Here is a 16,469-nt window from a genome sequence, read left to right on the forward strand (position 1 = left end):
TGGGACGGGGCAGAGAGAGATTCACTCTGTGTCTAACCCCGGGTGTGTGCGATTCGACTGTATGGAGGGAGTTTCGCTCTGTGTTTGTGTGAGATGGGATGGTGTGGAAGCAACTTCACTTGTTTTCTAATGCTCTTTGTATGAGCTGTTAATCTGTTTTCGGATCTTGACTCTGTGTCTGATCCCGGGAATGTCTTTTGGAAAAAGTGTTTTGGGAACTTCTCAGTATGCCTGTCAACAGGATTATTTGATGGGACAGAGCAGGAGGAGCTTCACTCTGTCTCTCACCCGCCGTGTCTGTGAAATCGGACGGTTCGGAGTGATCTTCACTTTCCAACCGAATTCGTGAATGTGTGATGGGCTGGTGGGAACGATTCCCTTTTCACTCTAAGACTGCCGGGGGATGAAATGGACGCTGTGGAGAGAGAAACTCTGTTCCTTGGACTATTTTCCAGAGCAGACGATAGGGCGAAGCAGCATTGTTCTACTTCTGTTTGAAAGAGTCTTGAAATAAATTCAAAAGAGAAGAGGGATGTGTGAGCCACACAGAAGATAACAGACTGCTCCCTCCACTCCATCACATTTCATAATTCGGGGTCAGACACAGAGTGAATCTCCCTCCACACCGTCCCATCACACATTCCCTGTGTCAGACACAGAGAGAATCTCCCTCCACTCTGTCCCATCACACAATCCCGGGGTCAGTCACAGAGTGAATCTCCCTCCACACCGTCCCATCGTACATTACCGGGATCAGACACAGAGTGAATCTCCCTCCACACCGTCCCATCACACACTCCCGGGGTCAGACACAGAGTGAATCTCCCTCCACACCGTACCATCACACACTCCCTGTGTCAGACAAGAGAGAAGCTGTCTCCACACACTACCATCACAGTCTACCGGGATCAGACACAAAGTGAAGCTCTCTCCACACTGTCTGTTCACACACTCCCGGAGTCAGACACAGAGTGAATCTCCCTCCACACCGTCCCATCACACATTCCCTGTGTCAGACATAGAGAGAATCTCCCTCCACTCTGTCCCATCACACACTCCCGGGGTCAGTCACAGAGTGAATCTCCCTCCACACCGTCCCATCGTACATTACCGGGATCAGACACAGAGTGTATCTCCCTCCACACCGTCCCATCGCACATTACCGGGATCAAACACATGGTAAGCTCCCTCCACAAAGTAGGTGTTACATCTGCTCACTTGCAGCGGATATCGATTTCTCGGTTCTGACCTTCTATATGTCTCTGTGTGTAGAGGCCGGTCGTGTGGTTTCACACCACTTACTCCCAGTGACTGCAAACTCACCATCTGTCCACTGCCCGCTATTCGCTCCCCCTCCCTCCACAGTTCTACCCCTGGTCTCACTCACAAATTTTCTCTGAGACAAATACAATGTTGGAAAACTGTTCGCACTGTTTAGGATCGCTGAAAAAATGGTGATCGGTGAGAGAGGATAGAGGGAGTGATGAGATAGATTCGCACTGTTTCTGAATCCGGTACTGTGTTATCAGAGAGCGAGACGGCAAACTTTCGCAGTGTCTTACACGGGAGTGTGTGATGGGGCGGTGCGTACGGGAGCTTCAATCTGTGTCTGACCAGGGGAGAGTGTGCTGAGACAGAGCGCAGGAGAGCTTCACTCCGTGTCTGACTCCGGAAGAGAGTGATGGAACGGTGCGGAGGGAACTTCACTCCGAGTCTGATCACAGGATTGTGTGATGGGGTGGTCTGAGGGAATTTCACTCTGAGTCTGACACCGGGAGCATGTGATGGGAAGGTGTAGACGGAGATTCACACTCTGTCTGACCCCGGGACTGTGTGATGGGACAGTGTGGAGGGAGCTTCACTCTGTGTTTAACCCAGGGACAGTCTGATGGGACGGTCTGGAAGGAGATTCACCCTGTGTTTAACCCCGGGAGAGTGTGATGAGACGGTGTGTAAGGACTTTCACTCTCTGTCTCATCCCGAGAGTTGGTGATGGGACAGTGGAGAGGGAGATTCACTGTGTGTCTGACCACGGGAGTCTGTGGTTGGACGGTGTGAAGGGAGATAGAGTCTGTGTCTGACCCCCAGATTGTATGATGGCACGGTGTGGAGGGAGATTCAGTCTGAGTCTGACACCTGGAGTGTGTGTTTGGACGGTGTGAAGGGAGATTAAGTCTGCGTCTGAACACCGGAGTGTGTGATGGGACGGAGTGGAGGGAGATGCATTCTGTGTCTGACACCGAGAGTGTGTGATGGGACGGTGTGGAGGGAGATTCATCTGTGTCTGACCCGGGGATTTTGTGATGGTACGTTGTGGAGGGAGATTCATCTGTGTCTGAACCCGGGAGTGTGTGATGGGACGGTGTGGATGGAGATTCACTCTATGTCTGACCCCAGGAGTGAGTGATGGGACTGTGCGGAAGGAGATTTACCCGATGTTTGACCCCGGGGGGGTGTGATGGGACAGAGTGAATGGAAATTCACTCTGTGTTTAAGCCAGAGAGTTTGTGATGAGACGGTGTGCGGTGAGATTCACTCTGAGTTTAACCCCGGGAGAGTGCGAGGGGACGGTGTGGAGGGAGATTCACTCTGTGTTTGAAACAGGAATGATGTGATGGGACGGTGTGGAGGCAAATTCACTCCGAGTCTGAACCCGGGTGCATTTGATATGACGGTTTGTAGGGAGTTTCACTCTATGTGTAATCCCGAGAGTTTGTGATGACAAAGTGGGGAGGGAGAGTCACTCTCTTTCTGACCCCGGGAGTGTGTGTTTCGACGGTGTGACGGGAGGTTGTGTCTGTGTCTGACCCCAGGAGTGTGTGATGGGACGGTCTGGAGAAGATACACGCTGTGTCTGACCAGGGGAGAGGATGCTGAGAGCGAGCGCAGGGGAGCTTCGCTCCGTGTCTGACCCAGCAAGAGCGTGATGGAACGGTGTGGAGGGAACTTCACTCCGAGTCTGATAACAGTAGGGTGTGAGTGGATGCTGTGAAGGGAGCTTCAGTACGATTATAACCCGAGAATTGTGTGATGGGACGGACTGAGGGAATTTCACTCCGAGTCTGACACCGGGAGCATGTGATAGGAAGGTGTAGAGGGACATTCACTCTGTGTCTGACCCCGGGATTTTGTGATGGTACGTTGTGCAGGCAGATTCACTCTATGTCTGACACCGGGAGTGTGTAATGGGACGGAGTGGAGGGAGATTCAATGTGTCTGATCCCGGGAGTGCATAATGGGACGGAGTGGAGGGAGATTCAATCTGTGTCTGACCCCGGGAGTGTGAAATGGGACGGAGTGTAGGGAGATTCAGTCTATGTCTGATCCCGGGTGTGTGTAAAGGGACGGAGTGGAGGAAGATTCAATCTGTGTCTGACCCCGGGAGTGTGTAATGGGACGGATTGGAGGGAGATTCAATCTGTGTCTGACCCGGGGAGTGTGCGATGGGACGGTGTGGAGGGAGATTCACTCTGTGTCTGACCCCGGGAGTGTGTGATGGGACGGTGTGGAGGGAGATTCACTCTGTGTTTAAACCAGTATTGATGTGATGGGACGGTGTGGAGGCAATTTCACTCCGAGTCTGAACCCGGGTGCATTTGATATGACGGTGTGTAGGGAGTTTCACTCTATGTCTAATCCCGAGAGTTTGTGATGACAGAGTGGGGAGGGAGTGTCACTCTATTTCTGACCCCGGGTGTGTGTGTTTGGACGGTGTGAATGGAGGTGGTGTCTGTGTCTGACCCCCAGAGTGTGTGATGGGACGGTGTGGAGGGAGATTCAATCTGTGTCTGACCCCGGGAGTGTGTGTTTGGACGGTGTAAAGGGAGATTGAGTCTGTGTCTGACCCCGGGAGTGTGTGATGGGATGGTGTGGAGGGAGATGCACTCTGTGTCTGACGCCGGGACTGTGTGATGGGACGGTCTGGAGGGAGATTCACTCTGTGTCTGACCACAGAAGTGAGTAATGGTACGATGTGGAGGGAGATTTACTCTGTGTCTGACCAGGGGAGAGGGTGCTGAGACCGAGCGCAGGAGAGCTTCACTCCGTGTCTGACCCCGCAAGAGCGTGATGGAACGGTGTTGAGGGAACATCACTCCGAGTCTGATCACAGTAGGGTGTGAGTGGATGCTGTGAAGGGAGCATCAGCACGAGTATGACCCTAGAATTGTGTGATGGGGCGGACTGAGGGAATTTCACTCTGTGTCTGACCCCCGGGATATTGTGATGTGAGAGTGCGGAAGCAGATTCACCCGATGTTTGATCCCGGGATTTTGTGATGGTACGTTGTGCAGGTAGATTCACTCTGTGTCTGACCCCGGGAGTGTGTAATGGGACTGTGTGCAGGGAGATTTACTCTGTTTCTGAACCCGGGAGTGAGTGATTTGACGGTGTGTAGGAAGTTTTACTCTATGTCTAATCCCGAGAGTTTGGGATGGAAGAGTGGGGAGGGAGAGTCACTCTGTGTATGACACCGGGACTGTGTGTTTGAACGGTGTGAGGGGAGATTGTGTCTGTGTCTGACCCCCAAAGTGTGTGATGGGACGGAGAGGTGGGAGATTCAATCTCTGTCTGACCCCCGGGATTGTGTAATGGGACGCAGTGGAGGGAGAATCACTCTGTGTCTGACCATTGGAGTGTGTTATGGGACGCTGTGGAGGAAGATTAACTCTGTGTCTGACCCCGGGAGTGAGTGATGGGACGGTGTGGAGGGAGATTAACTCTGTGTCTGACCCCGGGATTTTGTGATGCTACGTTGTACAGGCAGATTAACTCTGTGTCTCATCCCGGGAGAGTGTAGTGGGACGGAGTGGAGCGAGATTCAATCTGTGTCTGACCCCGTGAGTGGGTAATGGGACGGAGTGTAGGGAGATTCAATCTTTTTCTGACCCCGGTATTGTGTAATGGGACGGAGTGGAGGGAGATTCAATCTGTGTCTTACCCCGGGAGTGTGTAATGGTACGGAGTGGAGGGAGATGCAATCTGTGTCTGTTCGCGGGAGTGTGTAATGGACTGATTGGAGGGAGATTCGATCTGTGTCTGATCCCGTGAGTATCTAATGGGACGGAGTGTAGGGAGATTCATTCTGTGTCTGACCCCGGGAATGTGTAATGGGACGCAGTGGAGGGAGATTCAACCTATGTCTGACCCCGGGAGTGAGTAATGGGCCGGAGTGGAGGGAGATTCAGTCTGTGTCTGACCCCGCTTGTGTGTAATGGGACGGAGTCGAAGGAGATTCAGTCTGTGTCTGACACCGGGAGTGTGAGATTGGACGGTGTGGAGGGAGATTCAGTCTGTGTCTGACCCCGGGAGTGTGAGATTGGACGGTGTGGAGGGAGATCCACTCTGTGTCTGACCCCGGGAGTGTGTGATGAGACGGTGTGGAAGCAGCCTTACTCTTTTTCGAACGCTGTTTTATGAGGTGGGACTGTGTCTTGGTAGCTCCACTCTGTTTCTGATCCTTGGAATGTGTTCTGGGAAAGTGGTTTGGGAATTTCTCTGTATGTCTGACATCTGCATTCTTCGATGGGAACGTGCAGGATGAGCTTCACTCTGTCTCTAACCTGGCGAGTCTGTGTAATATCACGGCTCGAAGAGACATACACTTTACAACCGAAGCCGTGAATGTGTGACAGGCCGATGTGAACGATTCCCTTTTCTCTGTCTGACTACCGGCGGATGTAATGGACTCTGTGCGGAGAGATTCACTTTCATTGTTCCTATTTTCCAGAGCAGACGATGAGGCGAAGCAGCATTGTTCTCACTCAGTTTCAAAGCGTCTTGAAATAAATTCAAAAGAGGAAGAGGTATGTGTGAGTCACACAGAAGATACATACACACCAGACTGTAGCTCCTTCAACTCCATCCCATTTCATTCTGGAATCAGACGCTCTGCGAAGCTCCCTCCACACCTTCAACACTCCGAGAGTCGGTGATAGAGTGAATCTCCCTCCACACCGTCCCATCACACACTCCCGGTGTCAGACACAGAGAGAAGCTCGCTCCAAACCCTCCCATCACACCGTCACATCAAATACACCCGGGTTCAGTCTCGGAGCGAAATTCATCAGTGGTATGATGAGCCTCTCAGTGCTGAAATTGGAAACAGGTGTTCTCAGAGAAATGCAAGATATGTGGAAATTTTTCAGGGGATATTTTTTGTGGATTTCTGCTTAGGTCCGTTCCAATTAGACGAGGATGCTATGGTAGTGTATAGGAAACGTGGATTACAAAGGCTGTAATAAATCTAGTCAAGAAGAAAAGAAAAGCTCCAAAAAGTTTCAGGCAGCTAGGAAATGTTAGAGATCTAGAAGAATATAAGGCTTATAGGAAGAAGCTGCGACACTACCTCCCAGTTCCTGAATTCAATTTCACGGTAGATGAAGGCCAATACACCGTACGCCTTCGTAACCACAAAGTCAAACAGTGCATCTGCTTTGAGCGTCGTTAGGACTCGGACCCCAAGATTCCTCTGATCCTCTATAATTCCAGCAGTCTTACCATTAATACTCTTTACTGCTATCATATCAGACTTACCAAAATGAACCACTGAACACTGATCAGGGTTCAAATCCATCTGCCACTTCTCAGCACAGTTTTGCATCCTATCAATATCCCGCGGTAACCACTGACAGCCTCCCACACTGTCCACAACCCCTCCAACCTTCGGATCATCAGCAAACTTGTCTTTCCTATTCACCATGTCTACTACCCTGCCCTCATGAAACGTCCTGGTTCCTCAGTAAAAATATAAACAGTGCGTTGTGGAGAGAGCTCAGCCCAGTTCCGAAACCAGCTTCCGCTCCATGAACTCGTTCTACACACACTGCTGATTCTGTAAAGCAGCCAGCATCATCAAAAAAACACCTCCACCCACCCCGAACATTCCCACTTCTCCTCACACCCATCAGAGTTGCTGGAACATGTACCTACTTTAGAAATTACATCAGATTACACATAGCCCTCTATTTTTCTGAGCACCATGTACATTTCCAGAAGTCTCATAAAAAGACCCTACCGATTCCGCCTTCACCACCGTCGTCGGCATCCCATTCCACACACTCACCACTCTCTGTGTAAAACACTTACCGCTGAAAACTCCTCTGTTCATGCCACGGTAAATCTCCCCCATCTCTTTCGGCTCCACACACAGCTGTCCACTCTTATTCTCTAAGGGCCCAATTTTATCCCTCATTATCCTTTGCTATTATTATAACTGTAGATACACTTCGGATTTATTTTCAGCTTTCTTGCCAAAGCAACCTCGCAGTCAATCCTGACGAAGGGTCTCGGCCCGAAACGTCGACATCGCTTCTCCTTATAAATGCTGCCTGGCCTGCTGTGTTCCACCAGCATTTGTGTGTGTGTTGTTTGAATTTCCAGCATCTGCAGATTTCCTGGTGTTTGCTCTTTAAATTCTTTAAGCTTTTCTAATCTCGTTCTTAAGATTCCTTTTACATTCTTTATATTCCTCGAGCAGCTCATTTACTCCATGCTGCCTATATTTATTGTACATCTTTCTCTTTTTCAGAACCAAATGTCCAATATCTCTTGAAAACCATGGCTCTCTCAAACTTTTAACATTTCCATTTCAACCTAACAGGAACATAAAGTTTCTGTACCCTCAGATTTTCACCTGTGAATGACCTCCAGTTATATTACATCCTTCCCATAAAATAAATTGTCCCAATTCACTCCTAAAACCTTTCGCATCTTCTCAAAGTTCGCCTTTCTCCAATGAAAAATCTCAACGCTGGGTCCAGTCCTATCCTTCTTCATAATTATATTGAAACTAATTGTATTGCTATCACTGGACCCGAAGTGCTCCCCAAATCATACCTCTGTCACCTGACCTAACTCATTCCCTTACAGGAGATCCAACACTGCCCCTTCTCAAGTCAGTAGCTCCTTATTTTCTCAAAAAACCTTCCCTGGGATAAAATCCTTATCAAATGCCTTGTTGAAATCCATATACACAACATGTACTGCTCTTCCTTCATCAATATGTTTAGTCACATCCTCAGAAAACTCTGTCAGTCTCGTAAGGCCCGACCTGACTTGACAAAGCCATGCTGCTGACTATTCCTAACCATATCATACTCCTCTAAATGTTCATAAATCTTGCCTATCAGGATCTTCTCCATCAACTTACCAACTTCTGAGGTAAGATTCGCTGCTCTATAATTTCCTGGGCTATCTCCACTCCCTTTCTTGAAAAAAGGATCAAGATTCGCAACTCCTCAATCCTCCGGATCCTCCCTCGTCTCCATTGATGATGCAAATATCATCGCCAGAGGCTCAGTAATCTCCTTTCTCGCCTTCCATTGTAGCCTGGGGTACATCTTATCCGGTCCCGACGACTTAACAAACTTGCTGATTTCCAATAGCCCAAACACATCCGCTTTCTTAATATCTACATGCTCAAGCTTCTCAGTCTGCAGCAAGTCATTACTAGTGTGACCAGTATCCTTTTCGGTGGTGAATACTAAAGCAAAGTATACATTAATTACCTCTGCTATTACCTGCGGTTCCATACACATTTCTCCACAGTCTAAGTTGATACATCCTATTCTTTCAGGTCGTATCCATCTGCTCTTCATATGAATGCCTTGGAATGCCTTGGGGTTTTGCCCCCAAAGGCCTTCGCATGGCCCTTCCGGCTATTCTAATTTCCCTCTAAATCTCCATCCTGTTAATCTACTAGATCTCTGAAATTAACCAGCTCTCTGAAAAGTTTGTAAACTTCACTTTTCTTCTTCATAGAGTTTCGCCACTCTGATTATTTCAGAACGAGACTAGTAGACACTCTGGGAACAATATCAAGAGTTGAAGAGGACCCGATGCCAGTATCGACTAAAAATTTTCAGTTGCATTCGACACTTGAATCCAGGATAATCGCGAATTCCCTTCTGGCTGTCTGCCAGATCAACTGTCTAAATAATACTTACACACGCAACAAAATCTTTACTATTCCTGAAGGCAAATTATTCTGCCAAATATTGACTGGCAGCAAAAGAGAGGTAATATTCCCGATTCTCCAGCACATAATAGCAAGGAAAAAAAGAGATAGAAGCAACGAGAAAAAAACGAGAGGGGGGGAGAGAGAGAGAGAGAGAGAGAGAGAGAGAGAGAGAGAGAGAGAGAGAGAGAGAGAGGAGAGAGAGAGAGAGAGAGAGAGAGAGAGAACGAGAGAGGAGAGAGAGAGAGAGAGAGAGAGAGAGAGAGAGAGAGAGAGAGAGAGAGAGAGAGAGAGAGAGAGAGAGAGAGAGAGAGAGAGAGTTAGTCTCTGATCTGGAGTATGGGTATTGGGACGGTGTGGTGGACATCACACCTAGTGTGTCTGATCCCGGGAGTGTGTGATGGGACGGTGTGGACGGAGATTCACTCTGTGTCTGACCCCGGGAGTGTGCGATGTGACGGTGTTCACGGAGATTCATTCTGTGTCTGATCCCAGGAGGGTGTGATGGGATTGTGTGGAGGGAGATTCACTCTGAGTCTGACCCCGGGAGTGTGTGATGGGACGGTGTAGGGGGAGATTCACTCTGTGTCTGACCCCGGGAGTGTGTGATGGGACGGTGTGGGGGGAGATTCACTCTGTGTCTGACCCCGGGAGTGTGTGATCGGACGGTGTGGAGGGTGTGATGGGACGGTGTGGAGGGAGATTCACTCTGTGTCTGACCCCGGGATTGTGTGATCGGATGGTGTGGAGGGAGATTCACTCTGTGTCTGACCCCGGGAGTGTGTGATGGGACGGTGTGGAGGGAGATTCACTCTGTGTTTGACCCCGGGAGTGTGTGATGGGACGGTGTGGAGGGATATTCACACTGTGTCTGACCCCGGTCGTGTTTGTTCGGACAGTCCAGGGGTTATTGTTTTCTCTCTCTTTCTCTGTCCCTCTCTCTTTCACTCTACGCCTACACCCAAACATACCTTCGCTACTTCCAACTCTCTGTCTCCCGTACACCCTCCCTCTCTCCCTTTGTACCCCGACTGTCTTCTCTTTTGCTGGACGCCTCTATGTCACACACCTCTCTAACCCCTGTCATATCCCGTACGTGAAGCACTGTGACACCTACGCCCCCCCCCCACCCACCTACTCTCTTCACTCTCTGTCGGGAGTTGGGGGATATCTGACGTCTAGTATAACACCTCGCCTTTCCACTGAATATCTTTCAACATGATCTGAGCCTGTTCTCAGCTCTGCATGCAGAGGCCGGTCGTGTGGTTCCACACCTCCTGCTTCAGTACCTGCAATCTTAACACCCTTGCTCTCGCATATTCTCTCCTCCCACTACTTCCTCTTTCCACAGCACACCATCCGGTCTCACACACACAAACACCATCTCGGAGAGACAAACACAATTCAAGACTACGGGAACGCCGAAAGGCAGAGTATTGGTGAGTGGGGAGAACGGACGGGGGGAGAGGGTTGCGCAACTTTTTCAATAGAATGTGCTGCTGTGTTAGGTGAGGTACTTTACATCTTTGATCCCGGGATTGCGATGGGATAATATTCAGATAGCATCGCTGGTTATCTGACGCAGGAACTGTGTGATGGGGTGTTGTGGAGGGAACATCAAGGGGTCTGTGTCTGACCCCTTGAGTTTGTGATTGGACGGTGTGGAGGGAGATTCTCTCTCTGTCTGACCCCTGGAGTGTGTGATGGGTCGGTGTGGAGGGAGATTCACCCTGAGTCTGGCTTCGGGAGTGTGTGATGTGACGGTGTGGAGGGAGATTCACGCTGTGTCAGACCCCGGGAGTTTGTGATTGGACGGTGTGGATGGTGCTCCACTCTGTGTCTGACCCGGGAATATGTGATGTGACACACACTCTCTCTACCCGTACTTTCTCTCTCTCTCTCTCTCTCTCTCTCTCTCTCTCTCTCTCTCTCTCTCTCTCTCTCTCTCTCTCTCTCTCTCTCTCTCGCCCACACACATACTCTCTATGCTCCCACCTCTCTCTCTCCCACCACTTCCTCTTTCTCCACACTCTATTTTTACCCTTCAGATTTCCCTCCCCGGCTCTTTCTCTCTTAATGGGAATTGACGGATGGAGTTCAACCCAGATAAGTGTGAGGTGGTTTAATTTGATCAGTCAAATTCAATGACAGAATACAGTATTATTGTTAAAGGTTGACGGTGTGGAGGATCAGAGGGATCTTGGGGTCTGAGTCCATAGGACACTCAATGCTGCTGCGCATTTTGACACTGTGGTTAAGTACCAGGTTTCATGAACCGGAGGATTGAGTTTCGGAGCCGAGAGGAAATTTTGCGGCTCTACCGGACCCTGGTCTGACCCCACTTGGCGTACTGTGCTCAGTTCTGGTCACCTCACTGCAGGAACAATGGGGAAGCCACAGAAAGGTTGCAGAGGAGATCTACAAGGATATTGCCTGTATTGCAGGGAGTATGAGGGAGAGAGCATGTCTCGTATTGCACCTCGACCCTTCCACTGGACATCTATCACAGGGATCTGAGTCTCTGCACAGCTCTGTATGCACAGGCCGGTCGTGTGGTTCCACACCACTTGCACCTGTTTCTGCATTCTTAACACCCTTTGCGTGGCCTCGTCTCTCCTCCCCTTTCTTCCACTTCTAGCAGCAAACGATCTGGTCACACACACACACACACACACACACACACACACACACACACACACACACACACACACACACACATACACACACACACACACACACACACACACACACACACACACACACACACACACACACACACACACACACACACACATAAGATTTCGGAGAGGCACACACACATACCATCTCCGAGAGAAGCACACACAATTCAAGGCTACGGGAACGCCATAATGCTGGGTATTGGTGAGTGGGGAGAACGGAGGGGGGAGAGGGTTGCGCACTTTTTCTGACTCCGGCAGGGTGTGCTGCGACGGTGCGGGGGGTACTTCACACCGGGAGTGTGATGGGATAATATTTCTGTACCTTCACTGTTATCTGACACCGGGAGTGTGATGGGATTATATTTCAGTAGCTTCACTGTTATCTGACCCCGGGAGTGTGATGGGTTAATATTTCAGTAGCTTCACTGTTATCTGACCCCTGGATTGTGTGACAGGACGTTGTGGATGGAGCCAGCCTCTTAGTAAGATCCCGGGATTGTTTGATGGATCGTTGAGGAGGGAGCGTTTCTCAATGCATGTTTCCAGGAATGTGTGATGGGATAGTATGGAGGATGCCTCGCTCTGTCTCTGCCTTCTAGTTATGTGTCAGTGGATTTCGGTGTCGAAGCAGACTCCAATCTGAGATACGGAGCAGGAAAATGGTAACTCACACGTTTTGCTCAAAGGCTGCAATCAGAACGCCCGCTCTGTGGCTTTCAGGTCATCTCCCCTTCCTTCCTCATCCCTCAGAACACTATTCCTCCCCTATGATTCATAAGAGGGAGTGTGAGCAGCCGGAAGGCCTGGTCCGTGTAGGTACCAATGACATCAGTATGAATATCATAGAAAACAGAGCATAGAATAGTACAGCACAGTACAGACCCTTCGGCCCACAATGTTTGCCGACACTTAAACCCTGCCTCCCGTATAACCCCCACCTTAAATTCCTCCATATTTTTGTATCCTCTGTATTTTTGTCTCTTAAATCTCTTTAGTGGATCTGCCAACACCACTGAATCAGGCAGTGCATTCCAACCACCAACAACTCTCTGAGTAAAAAACCCTCTTCTAACAGACCCCTTGAACTTTCCACCCCTTAACTTAGGGCCATGTCCTCTTGTATTGATCTGTGATGCCCTAGGGGAGAGGCGCTGGCTGTTCACTCTATCTATTCCTCTTAATATATTGTATACCTCTATCATGCCTCCTCAAATCCTCCGTCTCTCCAAAGCATATTACCCTATCTAACTTAATCTCTGATCATAATGCATTCTCTCTAAACCAGGCAGCATCCTGGTAAATCTCCTCTGTACCCTTTCCGATGTCTCCACATCCTTCCTATAATGAGGCGACCAGAACTGGACACAGTACTCCAAGTGTGGTCTGGCCAGAGCTTTATGAAGCTGCATCGTTATCTCGCGATTTATTTTGTCCTTCTAAAGTGTACCACCCCACTCTTCTCGGGGTTGAACTCCATCTCCCACTTCTCAGCCCACTTCTGCATCCTATCAATGTCTCTCTGCAATCTTCGACAATCCTCAACACTATCCACGACACCACCAATCTTTGTGTCGTCTGCAGACTTGCCAACCCACTCATCTACCCCCACATGCAGGTCGTTAGTAAAAATCACGAATAATAGAGGTCCCAGATATGATCCTTGTGGGACACCACTAGTCACAACCCTCCATTCCGAATGTACTCCCCCGACCACGACTCTCTGCTTTCTGCACCCCTTACAATTCTGAAATTAGCTGGTCAGCTTCCCTGGATCCCATGCCTTCTGACTTTCTGAATAGGCCTACTGTGTGGAACCTTGTCAAATGCCTTACTTAACCCATGTAGATCACATCCACTGCACTAACCTCATCCATATGCCTGGCCGTCTTCTCAATGAACTCTATCAGGTTGGTTAGACACGATCTGCCCTTCACAAAGCCATGCTGACTGTCCCTGATCAGACCATGATTCTCTAAATGACCATAGATCCTATATCTAAGAATCTTTTCCAACAACATTCCCACCACAGACGACAGACATAATTTAAAGAGCAAACACGAGGAAATTTGCAGATGCTGGAAAATCAAACAACACAGACAAAATGCTGGTGGAACACAGCAGGTCAGGTAGTATCTATAAGGAGAAGCACTGTCGATGTTTCTCCTTTAGATGCTGCCTGGCCTGCTGTGTTCCACCGGCTTTATGTGTGTGTCGTCTGGTCTATAAATATCAAGACTATCCCTACTAACTGTTTTGAACAAGTGGACAACATTCGCCTCCCTCCAATCCTCCGGTACCTTTCCCGTTGACAACAAGGACATAAAGATCCTAGCCAGAGGTTCAGCAATCTCTTTCTTCGCCTCGTGGAGCAGCCTGGGAAATATTCCGTCAGGCCCTGGGGAATTATCCGTCCTAATGCATTTTAACAACTCCAGAACCTCCTCTCCCTTAATATGAACATGTTCTGGAACATCTACCTCACTCGTATTGTCCTCAGCGTCATCAATTTCCCTCTGATTGCTGAATACCGTAGAACAGTATTCATGAAGGACCTCGCTGAATTCCACAGAGTCCAGGCACACCTTCCCACCCTTATCTCTAATCGAACCTACACTCACTCCTGTCATCCTTTAGTTCTTCATATAATTGAAGAATGCCCTGGGATTTTTCTTTGTCCTACCCGCCAAGGCCATCTCATTCCCCTTCTTGCTCTTCTCAGCCCTTTCTTAAGCTCCTTTCTTGCTAATCTATATTCCTCTGTAGACCCATTTGCTTCTTGCTTCCTAAACCTCATGTATGCTCTCTTCTTCCACCTGACTAGATTTTTCGCCTCACTTCTCACCCATTGTTCCTTCACCGTGCCATTCTTTATCTTCCTCACCGGGACGAATTTATACCTAATATCGTGCAAGAGCTCTGTTCACATCGACCACATGTGCATAGTATATTTCCCTGCAAAAACATCATTCCGATTCACTCCCGAAAGTTCTAGCCTTATAGCCTCATAATTTGCCCTTCCCTAATTAAAAACTTCCTGTCCTATCCGATTCAATCCTTTTGCATGATAATACTAAATGCCAGGGAGCGGTGGTCACTGTCCCCCAGAAGCTCACACTCTAAGAGATCTGCGACTTGACCCGATTCGTTACCTAATACTAGATTTAGTACGGCATTCCCCCCTACTCGACCTGTCAACGTACTGTGACAAGAAACACGAGGAAATCTGCAGATGCTGGACATTCGACAACACACACACAATGCTGGTGGAACACAGCAGGCCAGGCAGCATCTATAAGGAGAAGCACTGTCGACGTTTCGGGCCGAGGACAGGTATATGTCCTGGACACACGTAACAAACTATGCCCCGCCTAATCCATTGGAACTAATCAGGTGCCAATCAATATCAGGGAAGTTAAAGTCACCTGTGATAACAACCCTGTTATTTTTACACCTTTCCAAAATCTGCCTCCCAATCTGCTCCTCGGCATCTCTACTGCAAGTAGGGGGCCAATACCCCCAGTAGAGTAACTACGCCTTTCCTGTTCTTGACTTCCACCCATACTGACTCAAAGGAGAATCCTACGACACTCCCCACCCACTTTGCAGTTGTAATAGTATCCATGACCAGTAATGCCACCATCCTACCCTTGCCCCCACATACCTTTTAAGCACTGAAATCCAGGAATATTGAGAATCCCTGGTGCCAGCCAAGTCTCTGTCATGGCCACTTCATCATAATTCCATGTATGTATCCAAGCTCTCAGTTCCTCTTTGTTCCTGATGAATCCTGCATTGAAGTACACGCACTTTAGCCCTTCTACCTTGCTACCTTTACACCCTTTATTCTGCTTCTCTTTCCTCAAAGCCTCTCTATATGTTAGATCTGGCTTTACTCCATGAACTTCGTCCACTGCTCTATCTCTCCGGGTCCCATTCCCATTGCAAATTAGTTTAAACCCTCCCGGACCATGCTAGCAAACCTACCTGCAAGGATATTGCACCCCCTCGAGTTCAGGTGAAATCCATCCAATCTGTACAGTTCCCACCTTCCCCAGAGGAGATCACAGTGATCCAAAAATCTAAAACCCTGCCCGCTGCACCAAATCCTCAGCCACGCATTCAACTGCCATCTCCTCCAATTTTGACTATCACTATCACGTAGCACTGGCAGCAATCCTGAGAACGCCACCCTTGAGGTCCTGTTCTTCAGCCTTCTGCCTAGTTCCCGAAACTCAAACTTCAGGACCTGATCCCTCTTCCTGCCTATGTCGTTGGTACCAACATGTATCACGACTTCTGGTTGCTTTCCCTCTTGTACCAGGATGTCTTGGCACCTGGTCAGAGACATCCCGGATCCTGGCACCCGGGAGGCAACAAACCATGCGGGTTTCCTTCTCACATCCACAAAATCTGTCTACTCACCTTCGCTCTCTCTCCTCTGACTGTCACCCAACGACCTGTTTCCGGTCCCTACCTCCCTGTAGCTCTCATCTATGACTACCTAATACTCCCTCATGAGTCGAAGGTTATGCAGCTGTTGCTCCAGATTCCTTACACTGTCTTCCAAATCGGCCAGCCGCAAGCACTTCTGGCAGATGTGACTGCGGGAGAGAGAAATCCGTCCAATAATGACACATCTCATGTGAGAGGCACATCACCGTCTCAGAAAGCATTGTAAAGCCTAACTAGGAGCAAGCTCGTCTTCAATCCTTCCCGCGAAAACGACTTGGGTCAGAGCCTCAAAGCTCCACTGCTTCACTGGCCTGCTGACTCACTGGCCGATCAGCTAGGGCAAACCGTCTATTTATTTAGAGCCATAGATCCATAAAACA

General features: G+C 49.1%; 1 protein-coding gene across 3 annotated transcripts in view; it reads left to right on the plus strand.

The window, feature by feature from the left end:
* Window positions 1–8,845: 8,845 nt before the first annotated feature.
* Window positions 8,846–16,469, plus strand: part of LOC140719863 (C-type lectin domain family 4 member A-like) — a 31,500-nt gene continuing 23,876 nt past the window's right edge. For 2 of the 3 annotated variants that reach the window (XM_073034790.1, XM_073034789.1), the window contains exon 1: window positions 12,107–12,299. The gene's annotated coding sequence lies outside the window, so the exon portion shown is untranslated. Of the gene's footprint in view, window positions 9,018–10,307; window positions 10,396–12,106; window positions 12,300–16,469 lie in introns of those variants that run through there. The other variant, XM_073034788.1, reaches the window with a different exon arrangement.

This window comes from Hemitrygon akajei, unplaced genomic scaffold (genome assembly GCF_048418815.1).
Source record: "Hemitrygon akajei unplaced genomic scaffold, sHemAka1.3 Scf000033, whole genome shotgun sequence".
Taxonomy (NCBI): domain Eukaryota; kingdom Metazoa; phylum Chordata; class Chondrichthyes; order Myliobatiformes; family Dasyatidae; genus Hemitrygon; species Hemitrygon akajei.